This window comes from Ambystoma mexicanum, chromosome 4q (genome assembly GCF_040938575.1).
Source record: "Ambystoma mexicanum isolate Mex_15411 chromosome 4q, UKY_AmexF1_1, whole genome shotgun sequence".
Classification (NCBI taxonomy): domain Eukaryota; kingdom Metazoa; phylum Chordata; class Amphibia; order Caudata; family Ambystomatidae; genus Ambystoma; species Ambystoma mexicanum.
The window spans coordinates 1,181,353,374-1,181,375,564 of NC_090928.1; the positions used below are offsets into that span (position 1 = coordinate 1,181,353,374).

At 44.5% G+C, this 22,191-nt stretch overlaps 1 long non-coding RNA gene across 4 annotated transcripts in view; it reads right to left on the reverse strand.

Moving 5' to 3' along the window:
* Positions 1-13,998, reverse strand: part of LOC138468269 (uncharacterized) — a 177,325-nt gene extending 163,327 nt beyond the window's left edge. Inside the window, exon 1 of one of the 4 annotated variants that reach the window (XR_011268230.1) lies at positions 13,845-13,998. This is a non-coding gene — a long non-coding RNA (uncharacterized lncRNA). Of the gene's footprint in view, positions 1-11,782; positions 11,929-12,579; positions 12,693-13,844 lie in introns of those variants that run through there. The other 3 variants (XR_011268229.1, XR_011268227.1, XR_011268228.1) reach the window with 3 other exon arrangements.
* Positions 13,999-22,191: the final 8,193 nt, after the last annotated feature.

The window sequence follows — 22,191 nt, forward strand, 5'->3', positions numbered from 1 at the left end:
ATCACTGGATCATGTATATGCAATCTTCGACTGGCAACATGAATAGTTTTGCTCCAATTAGGGTTTTTCCTATAACTTTGATCCCTTAGATGGTACAGGGTTCATTAATGTCTTCAAAGCAAAAGCCTAAAATTAGGTTAACATTTACCAATTTTTAGATGTATACTCCTTCAGGTTGCACAGTTAAAGAGTTTCAAATGTAATCACAAATAAAGATTTAAATATCAAAACGTTCCAGCAGTTTTTTTTTCCTTTGTAACTCCCCTTCACAGGCAACAGCTGTCACAGTCCTTTGATCAGGGAGGTGTGTCCTCTTCCTGGAGAGGGAAGCTCCCCTGTAGAGATCAGTAGGCAGCTTGCCATTGTTCTTGGCTCAGCCACAGACGAAAGTCTGATGAGTCTATTGTGCTCCTTGTTGTGAATATGCGGGAACCATTAAGGCTTCCTGTAGCAAAGGAGTGTCAATTTTTAAGTGTCAATCTTTCCCAGGCTAGCACTGTTAGGTCAGAATTAAGTATTTACTTAACTCCAATACTGGATTGCTTTAAATTAAAGTCGTTTCATTTCACACATATAAAAATAAGTGCAGTTTACAGGGGATTTGACCATTAAAAGAATTAAGCCCTTCACAAACATGCTTCAAATAGGCGAATTTTGCAATTTCTTCAGGAAACTGAAACACTTTAAACTGGGTTTGACATCTACTTTTCTTATGCAGCTGTCAGGCAGTGAGGCCCAGTTTATTTCTGAGCCACCTGGAGAATCTATGATTTCAGCACACTTTTCATTTCCATAGTTCACTGGAAAAATTACTGAATTTAGCGCCAAAACAGCACTTTGAAAGTTGCAATTGGTAGGGAAATCTGGATTTTAAAGGCATTTTCGGATTTTAGCCCACTTCTCTGCCTTGCTTCATGTGACAGGTGATAGCACCCACTGATATTCAGTGAGTCCTGTTTTTACACCAACTTTGACTTTGTGTGGCAGGGTGATGCACCCCTTTATGATTTGCGAACCATGCGCAGTTTTGCAGATTTGGCGCGCACAGGGTTTGCACATCCATTTTTGACAGTTTCCTTTCCCCCATTGGCAAAGGGGTGTAGTGGGGTGCGCACTGGCATGGGTAAAAATATTCCACACCGGCCACCATCATAAAAGAAGGTGCCAAAGAATGTTCTCCCTTCATAACCTCCTTCATAAATGCGTCCTTTGCCTTAGCTACCGTCCCAAAAATCCTTAAAGATGCATGGGTCATGCTGCTCTTAAAAAAGCCTAACCTTGACCCGAACATCCCAACCAACTTCAGACATATTACTACCGTGCCTTTCCTCCTTAAAATTTTAGATAAGGCTGCTTATATCCAGATCCAGAACCATCTAGAATCAAACAACAACCTAGGCCTCAGACAATCGGGCTTCAGACCAAGACATGGGACAGGAACAGCCCTCTTGGATCTGAAAATCCAAATGGATGAGGCTAGGGATATTGGCAAACCTGCACTACTCCTCTTACTGGACTTAGCAGCAGCGTTTGACTTAGTCGACCACAACATCTTAACTAACCATCTTACCACTGCTGCCTCGTTCTCTAGCCAAGCCTCTTCCTTGGTCAAGTCCTTCTTGGCTGACAGATCTATGAGAGTCTTCTCTCCCTTAGCATCGGCTGACCCATCCCTTGTCACATGTGGAGTCCCTCAAGGATTCTCCTCATCGGCTCCAAACTAAAACTTAGAAAACTAGGCCCTAGCTACAAGTCATTCACTATTGATGGCAATATCATCAAAGTAACTAAGACCCTAGGCTTTTATCTAGATTTGGCCTTAAACCTCCAAAGACAAATCAATGCCACTGCCTCTTCTACGGCATACACCTAAAAACTGATAAAACGCTTGTCGACCTTTCCTGAATACCAACAGCTGTCTTACCCTTGCTAGAGCCCTTATAATGTCCAAACTGGACTATTCTAACACCCTCTACTTAGGCACTAGTCAAAAGAATCTGCACAAACTACAGGTATTGCAAAACAATGCTCTCAGGGCGGCCCTTAACATCCCCCTATCTAACCACATTACTCAAGCTAGAGTAAATGACAACTGGCTCCCGGTCAAAGATAGGATCACCTTTAGAACACTCATGATCACTCATAAATGCCTCAACAATTCAGCTCCAAAGTACCTAATGAACAAATATCCAGGAATGAGACCTCTGGGCCTATGAGATCCACGAATGCCCACTGCCTAAACGTCCTGTCCTTTAAACTCAACAAAACAGGCGGAACCAGCTTTCCGGTCTTAGCAGTCAAAACTTGGAACAAGCTTCCACCCACACTAAGATCTGATCCTGTGTTCCTTTCATTCTGGAACAAAATCAAATGCTGGTTATTCTCACTTGCTAACTAATAACCACCCCACTCTTTCGTGATTTACTGACCCCTTCATATTCTCTTGACTCAGCCGATTGGCTACATGTCCTTACCCTTGGCCTTATAGCCAGCCACTTCCATACACATGCTCTAATGTATGAACATGCCTTGCCTTTATATTTTCTTGTAAATTCCTTAATCATGTATATATTTGTAAACGCTTATTATTGTCTATATTCCAAATGTATAATGACCACGTGTATCATATTGTATGTTACACTGTAACACATGTATCATATTGTATTTTACTATAACATGTACTTTAAGTAAAGCGCCCAGATACCTTTGGGCTCGGTGCGCTATACAAGCAAATAAAACAAACAAACAAACAAACAAGTCTCCTACCACCAAAATGTGAGCCTCCAGGTAAGATGTCTTAATCTGTGTCAATATGTCCACCAGTGAATCCAAAAAATCAGTGAGCTTTACACACAAGGGGTTCCAGTACAAATGTATAGCTGCTAGCTCTTTGTTCCCTTCTTTGGATGGTACCTCCAATTTGGCCACTAAGATCTACTCCTGTTACATGGAATCAATGTCCCTTCATTAAAATCGTGCTTTTACAGACCATCAATAGCCCTCCCTTAGGTCTTCCCTTCCCTATAGTAGTTGCTGGCTGTGTTATCATTTATGAATCCCTCTAATTCTGGGGGGTTCACTAGCCATGTCTCTTGGAAGAGAATTAAATTGTTCTCCCCAAAGACCCCCAATCTTATTTTTGCGTATTCCAGCTCACCAATTTTAGTTTTTCCTGTCTAAAGCGGAATCTGCCTTGCCCCCAGTTTCTGATAGACCTGAGTTGTTATCTCTGGCAACATGGACTAGAGAGCAGATTGATCTCCACTCTTAGATTCCTGATCAGTGGTTTTCTTTCCCCTAGGCTGTTCCACTATTCCTAATTCACTGCCGCGTTTTGAGTTTCCCGCTTTTACACCCTTCTCATTAGACGAGGGTAGGGATTTATGGACAACCAAGTAACATTTTTATAAGGAGTCGGCCGCTAAGAGGTAAGCGTATGCCCCCACTTTGGATGTGAACCCTACTTCCGCTAACTGAGCTACATGAGGGTCTAGGAACATAACCTACTCGATGTCCCTGGATGAAAACAAATAGAGGTCTGGTATCTTTTTGATTATTGGTAGAATGATCCCTCTGTTCAGGAATCTAGGGTTCGGTTTATGCTTGTGACAAGTGAGCCAAAGTTTCGGGACTGCAAAAGGTGCTAGTTCATCTTGGCAGAATACAGGGACTTTTACTTCTGTATGTTCTTCGTGTGCTTGATCGCATCTTGTCCTCTCCTTTGTCCCATTGACTTGATCTTCAAGTATCTTAGTTATTTGCTGTTCAGGTCCTGGTTCCAAGTGATCTGAGCTTGGTCGATCAGAGGATATTTATTATTTGTGTCAGAATTTTCCCGTTTTTTTACTTCATGTTTGTAGTTTTCTTTGCCTGCTTGGTGGGTAACTGAATCCCTTGGGCCATCTTCTCTCTTTCTTTCTCCTTATTCTTTTCCTTCTCCGATATGATTGCTGCAAGCTTTCCTTCCATAATTCACCCTCTCCTGCACCCTCCTGTTTTACTGTAGGCAAAGCCTCCTCTGTACAGGTCAGTGAGTTGGAAGGGTCTAATTCCGCAGCATGGGCCAAGCGACAGAAACACACAAGAGCCAGTTGGGAAACAGGCGTGTCGTGGAGAGGGAGGCGATGTTCTATCTTTCCAATCAGTGGTTTTGATTCTTTCATCTTCGGCTTGTCCTCTTCTTTAGATTGAATGTAGTTGAAGAGCATTGATTTTGTTTCTTTTCCATCCGCCCATAGCTCTCGCATTAACTCTTTAAGACCCAATATATCGGTCTTCTGTGTGGCCATTTCTTCTGTCAAAGATGTTAATGAAGGGGTAACCAAGGTATTAATTGCGTTACGAAGGCCTACGACTGAGAACTCGTACTGTTATATGTCCTACATTTCAAGCAATATTCCCGGATGTATCTGCACGTCTCCTTTTATGTTTTCGAAGACCTTTACCAAGGAGTTTAAAACGAGGTTCAGTGCTAACAATGTAGCCTCACTTGCACACGGTTCTTGGTTGGAGGTCTGAGAGGAAATGAAAGGTATGTCTTCATTTGTTTTTTGCCGTTGAGGCATTGATACCAGTGACTCCCGTCTGGCGGCTTCTGTTGAATTTAGCATGTCTGAGGGGTTTAAAACACTGTTTGCTGGAATAAGAGAGAAAATGAGACCCTGTGAAAAGTCCAATCCAAGGGCTAGGTGGCTGCTGCTTCCAATCTCACCCTTGTTTTCAGTCTTGGATGTTGGGAAGCCCATGCATTTATTGAAAGATCATTCAAGCTTCTATATCTCCATCAGGTGAAATATTGATTGTTTTTTTCTTTATATTTGTGGCAGTCAAAGTGAAATCTTTCCAACCTGTGAGCGTGGGATTGAGAGGGGGCACACCTTCCCCTTCTCTGCTTTTGGGGATTTGTGTCCTGCTGGGACGCTTTGCTGGAACGGAAGACTATGCCTGTATTCAGATAGCATTGATTTGGAAACAAAAGAGTCCTCCCACTCTGTAGCTCTTGTATCGTCTGCTAATTGCCCACTTCTCAAGTTATACTTCGTTGTCGTTGTGTAAAATATCTGTAGTTCTTGTCTGTGATCACTGGAATAGAGCTTCAATTAAATATGCTGTCAGACATTAAGGAGCGTCTCTGAATTTAATTTGCTACAGCAGGGGGAACCATGAATGGCTTCTCTGCAGTCTCTGGGGAGATGGCAAGTCTTAAACACTTTGCAGACACGGATATATTGCACTTTCACGTGTTTGAAAACTTCTCAAATAAAAATGAGATTTACGACACAACAATCCTTGTTGGTATAAGTAACCACGCAGTAGCTCAGTAACCACTAAGTAAGTACAGCAGAGTACGGCAGAGACCACAAAGCAACGGAAATACCTTGCTTGCTTGCTTGTGAGTATGAAAACACGAGAACACGCTCTCCGCTCGGCTCACTGTTCACTGCCCCAAGCGGTCGGCACCTAGGCAAAACTCACTGCCACTGCGTGGTTTTCAAAACTCTCTGCGGCTCTCCGCGGCTCTCTCTGCTCTCTGTCAGTACCCCAAGGAGTGCTGCAAAACTCCTTCGAGCCAGCGCAGCCCCAGCGAGCCCATCGAGCCCCTGCGAGGCACAGCAGCACTAGAGCACAGCAGCACTAGAGGAAAACACATAAGAACATAGCTTTGTGTTTCAAGTCGCACCATTACTTTCTCGCACCACAGGGACTGACAACGGCCGCTTCTGACACAATCCGCCTGACTCCTGGTATCTCGGTCAAAGGAATTCTCCCTTTTTGCACTTTCCCCTAGATGCTCAATGTTACCTGAGCCCTGGTTCTCTCTAGGCTTGACTATTGCAATAGCCTCCTCCTGAATAGAACCTTCTTCCACTCTGCGACCTATCCAGCTAATCCAGAATAGGGCAGCAAAACTTATCCTTGGCCCTAAACCCAGAGGCCGCATTCCTCCTGCCCTAAAAGTCTTCACTGGCTGCCGGTTGCTGCACGGATTGAATTAAAATCCCTCTGCATCATCCACAAGGCTGTCGAGTTGCCGGGGACCACACTATCTTCAACCTTATCTAACTAAATACTCTCCCTCTGACCTCTATGTTCCTCTGGCAGCAACTCTCTGTGTGTAAAGAGTCTTGCTAAACAGAGGGTAGGTGGTCGGTCACTCTCCTCCGCTGGCTCCCTCCTGTGGAACAGCCTCCCCCTCTCTCTGTGCCTTGGGCAGGACTTTCTTAAATTCAGGAAACTCCTAAAGACTTTCCTCTTTACCTTCTCCTTCCCCTATTCTCTCCTCTGCTAATTTATACAGCTGCTGTGATTGATGCCCTGGGCTCTCATGCATCCTTGTGGTCCCTCACCTCCCACATCCATTCATCCCAGCTCCGTTCTACCCTCAGCACTTGCCCTTGCACTCCCTCCGCATTGTATGCTCGCACTTACCCATTGCAGCCCCAGGCCGTGTAGCACTCTCCACACCATGCACGTATCTGTGGCTCTCCCACGAGCACGGACACTTCAGCACTTCCCCCTTCCCTACTGCACTTGCACGTTCTGAATACTCACAAGGCATAGTAGTTTCGTCCTTCCCCCCTCCCACTGTTTTTTTAATATTTTGTGTTTTCTAATGTGTTTCACTCCCTTGCTCCCTCCCTTTGCCCTGTGGGCGCTTAATAGCTGTATAGGTGCTAAAGAAGTGATCATAAAATGAATAAATAAATAAATGTCTTTAAAGAGGCCAGCCAAATGTGTGAGGGGTCAAGGAAGACGTGGACATCTTGGGACGTGGACATCTTTGGAAGTTTTATAGCAGAAGCAGCTGCTGCTGCAATTGTTGGGGATGTGCGAGTCACGGGGGGCAGAATAATTTATCAACAGGTTGTAACCAGAAATATCACATTGAACATGGCTACAAGGGTGTCCAGTCAACTGGTCGAAAAAAAACTGGTCGACTGCAATTTGGTCGACGCAATTTGGTCGAAAACCAAATGGTCGAATTTTTTTTTTTATTTATATATTTATTTTTCGGGTTTTCGTTTAATATAAAAAGGGGTTTTTAGAGAAAAAAAGGGGGTTGGGGGGGACCCCCCCAAAAAAAAAAAAAAAAGGGTTAAAATAAAAAAAATAAAAAATTCGACCATTTGGTTTTCGATCAAATTGGTTCGACCATTTGTCTGGTAGACCAATTTTTTTCAACCAAATGACTGGCAACCGGCTACAAGTACTCAGAGCATTGAAACAGTGGTTAAGTGACTATTATCTCTTCTAATGTTATCACTGACTTAGCTATGTCTGACACTGCACTAGCTCCTGCCAACCCACTTCCCTTCTTAACATCTGAGTCTGGGAAGTGAGAATATATCCCATCATTCCATGTTTCGACAGACTTGGGAACACGTACAGGTTTTGTAGGGTCTTTTGACATATCAACAGTGGAACCGCCTACTGGAATTGTTTCAGAAAGGGATGCTCTTAATGAGAACATTATGGGGTTGCAGCTATCAGCAGTAGGTCATGGGAAGTAGTTCCATTGTCAACCCCTCATTTTGAAACGCAAAATGTTTCTCAGCGTGGCACACCCAGAGCACCCCCCCACCACTCATTTGGCCTATGAATCTGCTCATGGCAATGGTGATGGTGGTGAATCTAGTGAGGATGATGATGACATAGACATTGGGGGTCATAACGAGTAAGGCGGTCTGGGAAAAATGCTGGTAAAATGGTCGGTACTACCGGCTTTGTCATTTTTCCAGGACCGGCTTACTCCGAGTCTGCGGGTAGGGGAAGTGAACTACCGGCAGGCTACACCTGCCCTGAGTTCAGGCCCCTGCTGGCAGAAATCACTGTAGCACCTGCCCTGTTAACAAAATGGTGCCAGTGCTTCAGTAGTTCCCATCCCATGGACTCTATGGAATGGGAACTTACCGCCATTGCCGGCACCCGTGATATCCCGGTGACACCAGGATATTGGCCGTCGGTAATGGTAAAGCGAATCTGCCGGTACTCGTAATGGGGCCTGATCATTGACTTGGACCACCTAGTTGCAAGGGTAGGTTAAAGGATATATCTGAAAACACTGATACTGTGCCGAACTCCCAGCTCTGGCAGTGAGCCAGGGGTAATGATGGCAGGGAAGACATTCTGAAATGACGCCTCCTTCCACAACCCCTGCATGCATTCAGAGTGCTCATATTCCTGTATACACTCACTTCACAAAACCTAGCCACAGACCCTAAAGTGTCAGTGGGGTAAATCCCTGTCAAGTAATGGTTGCACAACCAGCAAACAGTGACACTTATGGTACCCGTGTGCCTTGTGGAGATGCTTTTTTCTTCTCCTCCTGACTACTAGTCAATAGCAGCTAGGGTGGGCCCACATCACAAATCTTGTGTACGGGTTTATTTTGTTCAGGTTCAAGAGCAGAATCTTTCCACCGATTCACTTGCCCAAAAATGCTGCCCCATGTGAAACCAGGGACCACTCTGGGTATCTTGGTGATGCTTGGCCATATGAAGTGCCACCACAAACAGGAGTAGGACAAGCATACACAGCAACAGCCCCGCAGGAATCAGCGAAGACTCATCAGCATGCTGGCACGGCTCTTCACTGTCATCACAGAAGAGGAGATGGGCTAAGCTTGCAGACAAGTACTTCCAACAACAAGCAAAGCTATAGTATTATCAGGGGACAATGAGTGTGTGCCACCACCACAGTGCCGGTGAGTCATCAGAGCAAGAGGAAAGCGAAATGAATCTGGGAAATAGAGCTGGAAGGACAGCTTAGAGTGAGAGGGAAGTTTGGATCCACAGGAATAACTTTACTAATGAAATATTTAGCAAGATCAGAAGAGGCGAGAGAAGATGAAATGGCTAAATCAGGAGTAGGAGGGGAGAGTTCAAAAGGTCGACAGGGCTGTGGAGCATACAATTGTATAAAGTTTATTAACAGCATCAATAGCCAAGTCATAAGAGGAGGGGATAGAAGAAAATAAATAATAATGCAAAAGAGAATGAATTTCCCTCCAGCGTCGTTTCACTTGATGGCGAGAGGAACGTGAAGCATGAGGGTGTGGAGTGAGCCAGGGTTGTGGTGGTGTTCAGGATGGAGTAAATGAGCAGGACTGATAACATTAGTCAAGGGTTGAAGTGAAAGGGGAAGTTAAGGAAGCAAGAGCCTCATTGGGAGATGGAAGTGAAAACAAAGGAAGAGAGGATAGAACAGTAGAAGGAGCAGAAAGAAAAGAAGAATTAACATGTTTAAGATTACGATGGGTTTGAGAAGGAAGAGGAGATGAGGAGGAAGAACTAGAAGGCAAGATAGGCTAAGTGGGAGGAGAAAAGGAAAAGCGAAGAAGGAGTGTTCAGAGGAATAGAAAGGGGAAGCAACAATAGGAGATGGGGATGAAATAGAAGAGAACAGAACAGAATTCCCATAGTTTAATGAGTACTCCCGTCCCCTGCACACCTGTCAATACTGAAGGAAACCTATGAGCCAATGTTTAGTAAGATTATTATCACCAATAATCACATATATTAGTTTCGAACACACCGGCAGAGACAGGGGAGCAAGAAGTACGCAACGTATTGAAAATAATAGACCGCTAACGATCGAGTACCATCCGAAGGTAAGGAGAAGTAACGAGAATCAGGAATACGGGGCGATAACATCACACGACCATCAGGGAAGACGTAGATGCCCATACTTAAACAGGAGCCATCAGAAGAACAGACATAGAATGACTTTGAGACACGAACTACTTGCGTGATGAACAGATGAGACTCATAAATTATGGTCACTGCATCGAAGTGTGATATTTCAAATTGAACCACACCACCCCAACACCAGAATAAGGTGTTTCTCACCTGGCACCATTGAACTGAGTATAAAATCCAAGGATAAGTGCCCATTACTTCACATTGGCATCAGAAATTGGGAGATGTGACAGTGTCACGTTTAAAATGAAACTGTCTCTACAAATAGCAGATGAATGTACTAATGATGGATCAAAGTGAATTGATAATTATTGAAAACTATATATAATTTTTGCTCCTGAAGAAGAGAGTTTCCTCTCGAAACGTGTAGAGCTCTTATCTCATAATTTATCTTTACTTCTTTATTTGATTCTTTTTGGACTTTATTTATTTATTTTTGTATTTGGAATTGGAATTCAAAGGTCAATGAAAATGAATACAAATAAAAACAATTGTTTATGAAGTTCTTTTTGTCAATCGGCAAATACATCTTTTTGACTTTAAGCACGAAAAATATAATTCTTAATTAGAATTAATAATTAAAAACATGTGATTATTGGTGATAATAATCTTACTAAACTTTGACTGATAGGTTTCCTTCAGTATTGACAGGTGTGCAGGGGACGGGAGTGCCCATTAAACTATGGGTATTCTGTGCTGTTCATTGATAAAGTCCTGACTTTTGATACCAGAGTCAGTTTATTCTCCCCCGCGCCCTTGACACGTAATAAATACAATAGTGCCGTTGGAGCTCGGAATCATTGAATAGTAGAACGCAGCAGTTTGAAACTCGGTGTGCTTTAACTCATTTCTAGTGCACAATGAAATAGAAGAGAAAATTAAATCAAGCAAAGAACCAGAGTAATGTGATGGAGGAGAAGGAGAGGAAGTAAGATCGTATGATTGAATAAGAGGAAGAAATTAACAGGATGAGTGTATATTAGAGAGATGAAGATGAATATCACCAAGAAGAAAGGATGGGACTGGAGAGGGGGGAAAGGGAGAAAGAAGAGCCTCAAGATCATCACAGTAGGAGTACGGAGACCAACGAGGTCGATAGATGGGTAAGAAAGCAATAGGATAGCGTCTAGAAAATACAGAATATCACCAAGAAGAAAGGATGGGACTGGAGAGGGGGGAAAGGGAGAAAGAAGAGCCTCAAGATCATCACAGTAGGAGTACGGAGACCAACGAGGTCGATAGATGGGTAAGAAAGCAATAGGATAGCGTCTAGAAAATACAGAATATCACCAAGAAGAAAGGATGGGACTGGAGAGGGGGGAAAGGGAGAAAGAAGAGCCTCAAGATCATCACAGTAGGAGTACGGAGACCAACGAGGTCGATAGATGGGTAAGAAAGCAATAGGATAGCGTCTAGAAAATACAGAATATCACCAAGAAGAAAGGATGGGACTGGAGAGGGGGGAAAGGGAGAAAGAAGAGCCTCAAGATCATCACAGTAGGAGTACGGAGACCAACGAGGTCGATAGATGGGTAAGAAAGCAATAGGATAGCGTCTAGAAAATACAGAGTAAGGATATTCAAACGAAATGAACCACGGCAGTTGAGATGGAAAGGGAAGGGGAGTAAATGCTGAGTGGTACAGAATTTCAGTACTTCCGCAAGTTCTTAGTAGGCGCTGGGAGTGAGAAAAAGCAGTAAAGGGAGTGACGAAGGAGGCAGGAGTGGCAGTGTCAGTTGAAGAAAGCCATGTTTCGGCAATGCATAAGAACTGGAGTTTGAGACGGAAAAGGGTATTAGTGAGAGAATGGCTTTTATTACACAGTGATCTTGCATTGATGACACCAACAGATATAGGCATAGAATTGAAATGTGATTATTATAATTGCGAGTTCAGAAAGAATTAGGGGGAAAAGCATTAAGTGAAGGACAGGAATAGAAACACACACAATTCTGCTCTCCGAAAAAAAAACAAATTTCTGCCTAATCTGCTTCCAGAAACCCCAGCTCCACCTATTGCGTGGTGTGGAACAGTCGCACCTCTATTCCCTTCACCCAAACTAAACCCACAAAGGAAACACAAACCTTTTATAGATGTACAAACTTGCTGTCCACGCGCAGCTTCCTGAATAACATGTAAACCTCACAATCTTGCTAGAATCCACGTTAGGGTGACCAGATTTGTTTTTAAACGTGACAGGCAATATACATAGAAGTAGGGCTAAAGTAAACACAAATGCACAGTAGTACTACTTCTATGTCGCTGGTCTGCTGCGGGGTCGAGGGGTGTGCTCATAGGCACACTTCTCTCATTGCAGCAGAGCGCCCGGAAGGGGAAGGGGAGGAAATGGGGCCATTCATGCAGGAAGAGTCACGCCAGACCCGATTTCAGCATTTTGAAATCAGGTCCCTGCCAAAACCGGGACCATAGCCACCCACCGTCGCAAACCCGGGATGGGGTTTATAAAATGGAAATACTCCCAGGACGGAGGGCAATTTCCTGGGATTGTCCTGGGAAACCGAGCCGTCTGGTCACCCTAATCCACATGCAAGTACCGGTTTACAGGGGAACATTGCGTTCTTGTCTAAATCATTTTGCATGCTCCGATTCATCAATGCAATCCCCGGATGCACCTCAATCCAACTGTTGAGTTCAGAGGGGTTCACGGGTTGATTTTCAGAAGATTTGAATGTTTTTTGTCATTAGCACACTGGGCAGAGGAGCAAACCAATCAGCTTGATCGGATCGCGGCCTGAATCCCACAATCTCAGCCCACATTCTGAGCTGCCTGATGTCTGCGTCCCCCACCCCGCAATCTCCTCCCTCCTCCCCTGCCTTCTTCTTGGGTCTTTCCATCCCTTCCCGCCCCCTCCCCAATTACCTGATTCCTTCGGCGGTGGCGCCAGACTCTGTCACCGCTCCGAGTCTTCGCCGGCAGCCATGGAAATGGAGGAGGTGCTCCGTAAGGAGCCTCGTCTTCCAGCTCCATGGTGGCCATCTTGGGTAAGTATTTTGTTTGAATGAACGGGACGTCCCATTCATTCCAACAAAATACATTGCTATTAGCACCCCGGGTTTCCTAATTGAAAACCTGGGGTGCTAATAGCAACAAGCACACGATCTGGGGGCTTCACTTGCTAGTAACGGTGCTGGGGCCCACTGTTAAGGCCCTTGCTTAACCGGGGCCTATAACTTGGGACCCTGAGCTGTTACCACCCAGTATAGCCCCAAGAACGTGTGCTTATTGCTAGATTGAAATTGTTTTGCTAGATCACTGTGTATTCAGTTATGCATTCCCAATAGTTCCTTCCTAGGACCCCACATACGGATCAATAATGGTATTTAACTGGCCCGCCCTACACCGCTCACTTTGTTCACCCCCAGTTCCCTTGTGTTGCTTGCTCCCTTGCAATCTGCTTTCCGCTCCATGTACTTCATTGTGCGACTTAGCACCCCCTGAAGCTAGCTCTGACAATAATAATCCTACTAATATTTATGAACTGTACTTATTTTGATTATTTATTTACAACTCATTGTGTTTCAGTCACGAACCTTTGACATTATTCCACCTACACTAATACGTGTGTTCGCTCACTCTGTTTCGTATAATATCATTTAAGAATCAATGGAGGCTTTGCTTGGAGGAATGCAATTTTTGATTTTCAACTTTAAAAAACAAATCAAACTTAACACGAGACTGCGAAGCACACTAGGGACTGAACCAGCGAGTACATGTTCAGGGAACACAGGCGTGGTGCGCGGTGGTCATGGACTGGCTAGTCACAGTCACTTAATTATCACTTAATTATAAATACAAGGCCGAGGCGCAATGCATGCTTTCTTAAGCGCTGATGAGCGGATTAGAACGCAGAGCTGGAAATGGCGTGGTGTGTGTTCTGGGCCTCTGCAAGGAAGCAGCGGTACAGTGAGGCCTGCTGGTGACTTGCAAGCTGATGTAGTCCCTATGAAATGCCATAAAACCGGCGCAGGTGGGAGGAACGGCCTAACGCCTGCTACTAGTGATGGCCGCCACTGTTGATTAGTCCCCCCCCCTCCGCCCCCACACCTCCCACCACCCTCGATAACTCTATGCTAGTGTTGCTTGTTAACCATCGATCGAAATCCTCTTTTGAGCTGCCACGGTACCTGAGGCCTTCTGCAGGATCCCGAGAGAGGGGTGCAAAGCGGCAATCGGAACCGAGAGCCGGTGGCACCCCGCGTGTATACGTCACTGCACTGCTATCGATTCCGTTGGAAGGGATTTGCATTCTAGACCTGTACCCTTCCATTTGCACCCCGCCACTAAAGATCTGAGAAGCTGCAGCAAACGGGGCTGGGGAGGAGCTGGGACCACAGGCCATGTGACAGACCTGGAATTGGGCCGGATTTCCCCGGAGTCAGAACGACCAGCACAAGTCTCCACGGACCCCGAAGGCAGGAGAAAGAAACACGCCATGACTGTGCTGAGCCAATCATACACGGCACCCGCAGGCACCAGCGCTTCTCTGCGGCCTGGGACATTCCCAGCTCCAAAGAACTCGCCATGGCTGGCTTTGATTGTTTTCTTGTGAATTTAAGCGCACACAAGTGCAGTGAAGGTTAAATGGCTGAAGGCGCGGCGGCATTCAACGATTAGGAGCCGCTGTTCTGTCTTAATAGGTAGGAGGGGTGCAGAAAAATGCATGCTGCTTGACAGCATGCCTGGAAACGGTAGCATGTACTTGCACGGTGGTTCTTTCTCGATCCAGAGGCAGGTTCTGTCGGCTCCCGTCTAACTGCATGCCGGTAATTACTGGGTTCCTTTCAGAATGCGGAAAAGAAAGCAAGAATTCTATTCGTTTAATCCAGCTCTATGGCCTGGTCTGTTATTTTAGTCCTCTGTTTTTAAACCCTTTACACACCTGTCACTTGTATGTATGACTCCATCCCTGGGCACGGCCCATAATGCCATAGCAGAGTTGTTAGACTTACCACTGGTGCCTTAGAGTGATGTCCTCCTTAACTCCAAGCTCGAATCGGCCTATGGGGCAATAGGCAATTCCTGAGTGGCTGGCACAACATTCTAGTATGGGTTTCTTTGAAGTTATTGTTCTAGTTTTAACCAATGTTACGTACCAAATATGTTTTAAAATGCATTTTGCAAAAAATATCACCCAAAAATTCCCCTTGGGTAGCATTTTTTTAAATTTTATTTGCATTTTTAAAGCGCTCACACAGCACAAGGGCATCGAGGCGCTGTTACAGGAATCTGTCTCTTAGTTGCGTATTTATAACTCAACAAAGGTTTTTAAGCGTGGAGCCTGGGATCGAACCTGTGTTGCATCATATCGTCTTGTTTCCAAGGTGAGCACATTGCCGCTGAGCTATCCTCCCGTGACAAACGTTGTATCCCAAAAAGTAGCAAACTGTAATTTTATGTTGTGGGCACGATGTTTTTGATGCCCGGGACAATTGTGTGCGCCAGTGTAACTGAGCTGTTCCTTCCTCATATCTCTGCTGCTCTGTCATTCTGCATTCCCAATGACCAATTTCTTCAATCATCTTTAATCTGTTTCCCACTGCCTTCCCTCGTGTCACTCACTGCAGAACCTAGCTTGCTTGTATGGTGGCTCTTGCGCGATGGACTGACTTGCAGAGGCTTTGCTAGGGGTGGGAGCGGGACTGAGATAGCTATAGCCCTGGGTCTTTTGGTTGTACCCCTGGATAGAAGCTCAGGGGCTCCAAACAAAAGGCTAGCTAGCCCCGTGTCCCAACATTAAAGTGGCCCCGGATCTTTTCGAGATCTAGCAACACCCCTGCTAACGTGTACCATTCAGAGACGCTATTCTGGGTAGACAGGGGCATGCATTTCTTTGCAACCTCCTGCGTTCCATATTTACACTCTACCTTCCTTTTGCCGGTATCTTGGCGACTCTGAAGCTAACATACACCCATTCAACTCCACTTTTCTGGCTTATATTAAATTTATTTCATACATTACATGTATAGAGAAGTCCATTTCCGTGTTTCCACAGTGATACAATCAATTATATCTGCTGTATGAAAGATGCTTTGTCCCACTAAGGGACCCCTGTATGATGATCCCGGGGCAATTTTAAATTCTAAATCTTGTAATTGGGTTAATGAAATGTTATACTGTCAAGTTCTTTTGAGGGACTTGAACCTATCCCGCCATAATCTTAGGGTTAACCCTGTACGTGTAAACAAATTGTTATACAAATTCGAATGGACTCAGACAGTAGAAAGTATGCATGCCTATCCATCTGTGGTGCAATTACAATTTGATCAAAAAAGGGCATTTTGGCTCCATATCTAGCTATCTACCCGGCCAAGTCTGTGAGGTTCATTATCTTGCGTTTTAGGTGGAATATGTTGGCAGCTAAAGCCTTGCTAGCTAGGTGTGCCCTGCTGGATACTCTGTTAGCAAACTATAGATTGTGTAATGTTGGGCAGATCTAAACACTGATACACATTTTATTGGAATGTTCCCCTGTACATTGGCAGAGATGTACATATTTGGGGACATTTCTTGGACAAAGGAGTGTGGGAGGTGGGGATCATATTGTGGACAGTGTGTCTTGCAGGACATGTGACCTCAACTGTTCTTGCAGTTGTGAATTTTTGTAAATGTTTGGGTCTGAATACCTTTCAGAAAGAGTTCTAGATGTTTGTTTTTCTTTTTTCTTTTCTTTCCATACTGAACTGGTAGTATGCAGAGACATTGTGTAACCAAGTATATTGTATGAACAATGTTTAATGGTTTTATTTTTATATTGTTATCATTGTTATTACTCGGTATTGTTATCATTTGTGTATTTTGCTTTATTTTTTTGGTTTTTTTCCCTCTGTAATTTCCTGTTTCTTTTGTTAAAGGTTAAGTTTTCTTAGCCATATGAAAATAAAATAAAAACATTAAAATAAATAATCAAAACAACAACATAAACATTGTAACACAGGTATACAAAGTGCGGTACATTACATGTGTGCTCAATATTAGTTGAAATATAGAGGAAGGATCCACATGTCTATCCCCTATCGTTAAATTGGGGCTGGCTAAGTCCATTTGCCAGATTCACTAGGCTATTGACGTAGTGCACATCTGACACTACTGATATTGTCAGTTTGTCATCGACACATCTGTGTTACGGCCTGTGGAGCGATCGGCAAATGCTCTAGTTGAGACGGCTTTCATCAGGACAGAAAAATTATTGAATCCCCTTGAAGAGGGTTTCTGTGCTCTGTAGTCTAAATGTAAATATTTAAGAATGATAATTAGAAATTAAAAAGGGTGTATGACCAGATTTATTTATTTATCGATCAATGAATGTTGGACATTTCTTTTAGCTCCCACAGTGGGACACATAGCAAGCAGATTCTCTCGACCTCTTGTACATCTGATTGGGCAGCAAGTCATCCAAATTCGTGCTCCGTTGAATAGTTTCTTTAAAGATACCAAATAAAGTATTGGACGTCCGTACAAACCGTAGCTGTTAGTGTATAATATTGAAGAAGGCCTATAGCTGTTACCTGCTAAGTCTCCTGTTACTGTGTTTCAATTTTGACCTTAAGAGGTGCAACGGGCTATATCTGTTGAATAATATCACAGAAGGTAGTATACATATCCACTGTAGGATAATGTCAAGAGGAACTACTGGTTGCTGTATCCTACCAATGGTGATGCTTGCCATGCATTTTCAGGGCAAGCAGTTAGCCACAAACTCAGGTATTGGTAGCCTGGGATGTGAACATTTAAAGGATGAGAAGCTAATTACCATTTCTAATCAGCGGTTACTTTTGTGTACTCGAGGTAAGTGTCCCAGTGTTTTCCCGAAAGTTTGTGACATTTTGAACTCTGTTATTGTGCAGGTGTAATGTGCTCAAGGATAGTGCCCCCGTGTTTTCCCGAAAACCCGTGACATTTTGAAGTTGCAGATGTACGGCCATGAAGTTAAAATCAATCATGCCCTAGCGCGCATACATACTTCTGCATGTGTAAAACCAGTGCTTTATGCTCCAACGCACAATGCAGTGAAGCAGACGCCTCGTAGTCTAAAAGCAGTGCACCGGTGGTTTGCTACGTGCTTTTCACTACCACAGAAGTTCAGAACGTAGGATTGTACAATGACAAGCTTTTATGGAGCTAATCACCAAGTACTCGCCCAGTGGTGAACATGGAGGAGTCAAACTCACTGTCTCTGTGCCGCACCACTGGATCCTCCTATCCAGAGCCGGCCTTAGGGGGCGGGCGAGCCGGGCGACCGCCCGGGGCGCCACGCCCCCCAGGGTGCATTTTGCCCCTGCCACGACAGCTCGGGGAAGTCTTTCAAGGGCTCCCCCGAGCTGGCATTGTGGGACAAGGCGCAGCAGGCGGCCTTTTACTGTAAAAGGTGCCCGCAGCGGTGGGTGCATTTAAATGCGCCCCTCTGCCGTGGACACTTGTCACAAGAAAAGGTGCCATTATCCCCCCACCACGCCAGCTCCGGGGAGTCTTTTAAGCGCTCCCCCGAGCTGGCGTGGTGGCAGAAGGTGAGGCAGGTGCCACATTGTTATTGAATGAACCTGCGATGGCGGGCTCATTCAATGACAATGGGGTGCTAACGTCACCTATTTAACCTCCTCGCTGGAGCGAGGAGGTTAAACAAAAAAAAAGTTGACCATCCTGGCCCCGCCTCCTTCTTCCCCGCCCTCTGTTAGACAGGAGGGCGCGGTGGGCGAGGGGGGGGCGCCAGTTCACCCAGGGCGCTGCTAGCCTTAAGGCCGGCCCTGCTCTTATCCGAGGTCCGGCTTGCGTGTTCAGTTTCTGTATATACTGTTTGCTAAGCTACCAGACAATCCATGAATGCGAGTCGCCGTGGCGGCCATCTTATGCTAGTGCGCTGGTGTAGTATTCCCAAGCCCTTTCGTTATATTTGACTCATGCATGGGTCACATATAGATAGTTCTAATACATATTGAATATTATGTTTTTTTTTGTTCTATACCAAACGAAAAATCTAATTTATTATGTGCTCTAGTCTAGTGGACCCAACCACAGAATCTTTTTTCTTTTTTTAATTTATTTCCTCCATGTTGTGCTGCAGTTAAGAGTAAAACTAATCATAAAGAAACGCTGGACAGTAACCTGTGTGTATGCCATACATGCCGAGGGGCTGAGTGCTGCTGTAAGCCTGCACATCTCCAGGTATGTTTTACTCATGACTCTGGCCAATTCAGCTCTTTCTAATATTCCATTCATAAGTGTCACTAGGGGTGGGCGGTGACAACATGGTTTTACTTAAGAGGGTGCACAGAGCATTCTTCTGTCAATGTCAAAGTACATAGTCTGAACACATCCATATCACTTCCTGTATCATCCATATCCAGGATGTGTTACAATTTCTTATTGACATATACATTTTCTTTGTGTATGTGTATCCCCATCTTTTAAGGTAAATATGAAAGTGACAGGGTAGTTGTGTTAACACTCTAAGTAAATTGTAAACTCCTATTACAGTCTGCTAATCAACACCTGTCATTTCAGTACATCTATCGCTGCTAATATATTCTAATCTCCGTGTTGGTAAATATGTGTAAACATCTCCCCAGGCCTTTCTGGTTGTATGATAGAGGGTATACACTTATGCCTTAATGGTGGTGGTCATATATGGGGGGTGCTGAAATATAGTGACTTCCTTAGGCTGCAGGTAAGTTCCAATAGCTTTATTACATACTTCTTAGGTTACATCAGGTTAGCTCAGCTGGAACAGTTACTATGAACAGACACTGGCTCTCATCGCCCAGGCAGGGGCTCACCAACTGCCCGGGCTTACAACCCTAACCACAAGCATTCCCTCATTCACACCATAACATTCTGCTTTACATCACATGGCTCTGCATACACTCCAAGTACATCACAACAAGTGCACTATCATAGACTAATTTGCTGATCAAGGTATTTCAGTCCACTGAGACGTTTAACCCTGTTTTGGCTGAATTGAGGCGGTATATCCACTTGTGTTTCGATCTGTATCAGGGTTTGTCTATGTTGCCTCCCCCTTCTATTTTGGACGATCATTTGCAGCACAAACCAACTGAGGTATAGACTTAGCCAGCCCCATTTTAGCGATAGAGGATAGAAATGTGGATGCTTACTCAATATTTCCAGCAATATTGAGCCCACATATAATGTACCACACTTTGTATACCTGTGTTACAATGGTTATGTTGTTGTTTTGATTGTATCACTGTGGAATGTCTATTAGATTTGGAGCCGTCCTGTTCAATTATATGTCTACATAAGATTGATACCTGGAGCGGACAGGGAAAAGCCAGGTGCCCCTTTTATAAAAGACAGTCGGTATCTGGTCAACATAAAGGGGAACACTTGCACCTCTGAATGTCCAACATCTGTGAGTGTTAGTCCTCTTTTGATTTCTATTAGTCAGCCTGATGCAACCCTAAGTTAAAACAGATTCCAGGCAGAGATTGAAGTGGCAGGGAACTAAAGCGTATGAAGTACCTTTAATTTTTGGTAAAAACAACCACCCTTCTCTTTTTTTGTGGCACTGCAGAGCATGCAAGTGGCATGTGTGTGTTTTACACCTCTTCCCTGCTGGATTTGATCTGTCACATCCCATTGAGCTATCTTGCAGAGGTCAGCTTGCAGTTGTTTATTTCATTATAGGGACATAAAAACTAATCCTGAGCCTCCTCCTAGCCATGCTTCTGCAGTGTTCAGAATGTGTCTTCTGAATTTAAGCATCTAAGCATTCAACGTGAACTTTCTGCTGTGTGTGCAGGTAATGGAGGGTGGTAGGGGTGGCTTTAGTATTTGGTTTCTTCCTTAAGAGGTGTGAATGGTGGGTGATTAGAAAGAGGAGGTTGTAGAAGCTGCATGCTGTGGATTACAATGACTTTATGTAATGGTGGTCGCTTAGGGTCTATTTTCTTTCACTGTGTTTCTTTCAGTCTTCACTACCGCCCTCCCTGAGACTGGCTGATCTGCTTCTCACTGTTTTCTCCCGTGGTTGCTTGTAGATCCTGTGCTACAAAACTGCCCGCCCTCACCCTCCCCTGTGAGCTCCTGGCTCCCTTGTTTCTATTTCCCTCACCACGTTATTTATTTATTTATTTTGCAATTTACATAGCGCACCCAACCCGGAGGCGCCTGGGCGCTGATTCTTCCCCCTATCATTGTAAAGCGCTCCATTGCTTCTTAAAGCTAGGTCTGCGCTCAATGAATACCCTAACAATGATAGTACACTTGTAAATCACAGCTTTGGGGTGTTGAATTGAGGAAAGGTAGGACCCAGGCAAGGGGTTTCCTATTGCGGGGCACCATGGAGACACTGAGGCGAGAAGGAGAGGTGGCTCAGCATGGCTCACAGTTCCACTATTCTTTTGTGCACGTTGACCCCTTATTGCAGGGTGTCCTACTGGCCAGGTCTCTGACACAGGACCCTCTCCATCATACCGATACCTCACCTGATTTTGCTGCACCGAGCAATAGTAGCTTCCTGCCCAAAAGTGAATCCTGATCTTCGTCTATAAAGAGGGTGTCTAGTGAAGGAAGTCACGAAAGATCTCAAAACCCAACCCTTCATTACCAAAGCGAGTGGCATTTGGGAAGCCTTAATCTTCGTGATTGTTGATCCTGCGAGAATGTCTGAAGATGACCAGGTTTATTTCTTTTCATTTCAAGCATTCGCCTCACATCTCCCCAGCTATGACAAAACAGCAAACTGCATTCCACATTCTGTACCCGACCCTCAAAACCTACTGTTACCTCACACTGCAACCTCACTAAAGTGCTCCCACAGTACAAAGGCATACCCATCAGCATTAGACTCACACCCACCCTCATACCATTTCGAAAGTATCTCAAGACTCTCAGCTTCAAGGAGCACCTTCTTCAAGCACCGTAACACCCTCAATCCCAGCCTCAGTCGGCCCCACCTCACACCTAATTAATACTCCTATGGCTTAACTGTAATGTAACACAGCCCTGCTGTAACCTTTGCCCTACCGTGGAACCCTATTTAGTTCTGATCCACAGTGGTTTACTGCTTCTCACACGTGAAATAAAATAAATTAAATAACTATTCATCCACCACTGAGCTCTTGATCTTCGGAGTCGTTGCTACTCACTGCTGTGAACGCTTTTTGACTTTTCTCTGTGGTGATACGAGTGAAATTTATTTTCAAGCAACTGAAATCTTTATGCAAAACTTTTTTTCCATAAATGATTTCACACTGATCCGACTTAATCACCGACTGTGTGGAAGGGACTAGTCCACAGATGTAGCAGGTTTCATCCAGGGACCCTAGCCTGTTCACTTTATTCTTAAGCATCCCAACAATGTGCTCATTCATAATTTCAACATTCTTTCTTTGGAAAATATCATGGTCCTCATTTAGAGTTCGGATGTCTGGCTCAATAGTGGTGGTAATGGGATTACCTCACCACCAAATTCAGTTTCATCTCCAAACTCTCTAGAAACTGCCTGTTTTGTGT